Raw genomic sequence first — 3,779 nt, 5'->3', positions numbered from 1 at the left:
AAAAAAAAAAAAAAAAAAAAAAAAAAAAATACACACACACACATAAAAGAGACAAATGCCAAAGAAATTTTCACTTTTCAGACAAAGGAAATATGCTATAAGGAGCCAGCAGTGAGACTAAAGACACAGAAAATAAAAGCAATAATCAATAGAAGTACCTAATGCTTTTGAGACATAGAAGCATCTGAATGTAGAATATAGGAAGAAATTTAGACAAAAGGGATGCCCACCAGTACCTGGGAAAAAGTAATCAGTCATCAAATATTTGTCCAATGAGTAGATTAATTATTTGGTATCTTCTGAAAACTCCTATATAACAGCAGATAACAGGTTTTTCAAGGCTACATTTTTTTTTCATCTTTAAACTTTTCATGTCATTCTCAGAGGTTATCTTGGGCTTATCTTTTGGAATAGTTTTTTTGGTGGTACTGGGGATTGAACCAAGTGCAGTGCCCATGTTAGACAAATGCTCTACCACTGAGAATGAGCTACATCACCAGTTCAGACTTGAATTTTAACAAGTTTGTAGATGATTTTCACTTGCATTCAAGAATCACTAAATTTGGTTGTAGGAGTGGTATTTTGTTCACCTTTGTTTCTGTAGAAATTCATTCAGTGCCTGGCACAGAAAGCTGGTTTCTCAACTATTTGACATGTGAAATATGTAAGATAGGGAATCCTGTACTATTAAACAAGCCCACAAGTTTGGCCTTTGATAAAGCAAAAATTTATATTGTAGGATTTCTAAGGTAACTGTTGAATACTTGTCAGTTCATTATACATTTCTATTTTCTGTTTATGTTTGAAAATTTCCACAATAAAATTTTTCTAAAGAAATTAAAAATGTGTGATTCCCTGGTATGAGTGGTTTCAAACAGCTGTTACAATCAGCTGTGACATATGTCTCAAGTAATGAGTAAATAATTACACTCAATAATTAAAGTTAGCTGAGCATAGTGGTGCATGCCTGTAATCCTAGCAGTCATTTTCCTTTCCATAAATTGAGATCAATCTTGTTCCATTCTCCTTACTTTCCAGTCACTTTAGTTTCATGTTAGTAAATAGATCTCAAAGCCACGTATGATGTTGTACACCTGTAATTTCAGAAATTCAGGAGGCTGAGGCAGGAGGATCACAAGTTCAAAGCCAACTTCAGCAACTTGGGCCCTAAGCAATTTGACACTATTTCAAAATAAAAAAAAAGGGCTGGGATGTGGCTCAATGGTTAATCGCCCTGGATTAAATCCCTGGTACCCTACCCTACCCCCCAAAAAATTAAAGTTTAAGACCATGATTCATGACTTTGAAGTGAGATGGGTTCTATCACTTACCAACTAGATGACTTTAGGACCTCTATGTGTCTCAATTTCTGGATGGATAGAGATGTGTTGTCCAGGAAGGAAGGACTTGCTTCCCCAGCTGACAACATTTAGCTCTTAGATACTTTAGAGTCAAGTTGCAGAGTCCTCATGTATAAATTCACACCCTTCCCATGTAGACTACATCTAATGACTAAGGCAGGGCTAAAAAGTTTTCATGTCATTCTCAGAGGTTATCTTGGGCTCATCTTTTGGAATATTTTTTTTGGTGGTACTGGGGATTGAACCAAGTGCAGGAGTTGGGAGAATAACAAGGACTGCATTCTGAGGGTGCTTATCAAGCCAGGTATGGTGGGGCATGCTTATAATCTCAGCAATTTGGGAGACTAAAACAGGAGAATTCCAAGTTCAGGATCATCCTGAGCAGCAAGACTCTGTCACAAAAGAAAAGTACTGGGGATGTAGCTCAGTGGTAGAGCATCCCTGAGTTTAATCCCCAGCACCACATACACAAAATAAGTCTGGTTATTTCAACTTAATATGGGTCAACTCTGATTTTAGCTTCAGAGTGTCCATGTCACAGATTGACATGATAATCAGGCCCACACTTCAGCTCATCTTCTCTTTCTCTCCCTTCCAAAATTGTTAATCCCAGGGATACTTTCTGATAAACATCCTGCATTCTAATCTCCATCGGAGTCTACTTTTTTTTTTTCCCTGACACTGATGATTGCACTCTACCTCTCCACTGAGCTACGTCCCCAGCCCTTTTTATTATTTTCTTTTGATCAGGGTCTCTCTAAATTGCCCAGGCTAGGCTTGAACTTGCAATTCTTCCTCCTCAACCTCCTGAATAGCTTGTATTACAGGCATGCACCACTGCATGGCCTGAGTCGGCTTCCTGAGAATGCAATCAGCAACAATTGTTGCCAGGAGTGGTCTGAGAAAATAGGCAATGAAGTTTAGGAGGTAGGCCATCCAAAGATCTACTACAAGATAGTGTAGTGGATCAAGTCAAGATATCGACTATTTCATTGTTGATGAATAGGGTACATAGTATGCCAGTGGAAGGAAATGTACTAGCTGGTGGATATCAGACTTATGAAAAAAAGGGAGTTATAGTAATGATAAAGATCGTGGAATTGGGTGGCTGTTACTGAAAGTCAGGTTTGAAAGCCTGGGCCTCCTTAATCACATATAAAGAAGCTTTAAATGTCTACAATCTGGGCTCAGTGGTAGAGTGCTCGCCTAGCATGCATGAGGCACTAAATTCAATCCTCAGCACCACATAAATGTAAAATAAAGACACTGTGTCCACCTAAAACTAAAAAAATAAATATTTTAAAAATATATCTGCAATCTGAGAGAAAGGAAAGTGGAAGTCCAGGATAATCATCAGAGTAGCCTGATTTCCAATAAGGTTGAACTTGCAAGGCAGATCTGTTAAATGAAGGCCAGGGCATTATCTGGGAAATAATGGAATTTGGGATAGGAGTAGTTGGTTAATGCTCCTGAAGAGGTCTCCTTCCCCCACCAGTATTAGGAATTGAACAAATGGTTAGGCAAACATTCTCCAAGTGAGTACATTCTCAGGTCCCTCATTTTTCCTTTTTGTTGTCCTAGGGATGGAACCTATGCTAGGCAAGCATTCTACCACTGAGTTATATCCTCAGACATTTTTTTATGTAGAAAAGGGTCTGGAAAAGTTGCCCAGGCTGGCATTAAACTTGCAATACTCCTGCCTCAGCCTCCAGAATATCTGGGATTACAGTTGTGGACCATCACATCTGGTGCTTGTCTTTCTTGTAGACAGGCCTGTCTCCTGCAAATTGCATGTACAGCCCCCATACACAGCAAATCTGCCTTTACCCTTTGCCCTGGTCACTATACTTATAACCAAGTGAGACACATATTGGGCCTGATAAAAGAGGAAAGAAACGATACCCAAAAAAGCTATAAGAACTAGCAAAGCAGTAATGCCAGGAGTTGGGAGAATAACAAGGACTGCATTCTGAGGGTGCTTATCAAGATAACCAAATTTTTCAGCCAGGTATGGCGGGGCATGCCTGTAATCCCAGTGGTTTGGGAGGCTGAGGCAGGAGGATTGAGTTCAAAGCCAGCCTCAGCAATTTAGTGAGGCCCTAAGCAACTTAGTGAGATCCTATCTTAAATTATATATATGCATGCATATATATATATTTAAAAGATATTATATCCAACTACAACTAAAAATTTAAAAAATAATAAAAATAGATGGACACAATCCCTTTACTTGTTTATTTTTTTATGTGGTGCTGAGGATCAAACCTAGTTCCTCACATGTGGTAGGCAAACACTTTCCTGAGATACAACATTTATTACCTTGCTAAGGATCCCAAATTTGCAGAATTGCTACTACAGTGGCTATTAAAAGCACGGAAAATTCTACAGCTCATATGAAGTAAAAAAATATAAATAAAA

The sequence above is a fragment of the Marmota marmota genome, unplaced genomic scaffold, assembly GCF_001458135.2.
Source record: "Marmota marmota marmota unplaced genomic scaffold, marMar, whole genome shotgun sequence".
Classification (NCBI taxonomy): Eukaryota; Metazoa; Chordata; class Mammalia; order Rodentia; family Sciuridae; genus Marmota; species Marmota marmota.
This window is presented reverse-complemented; position numbering follows the sequence as displayed.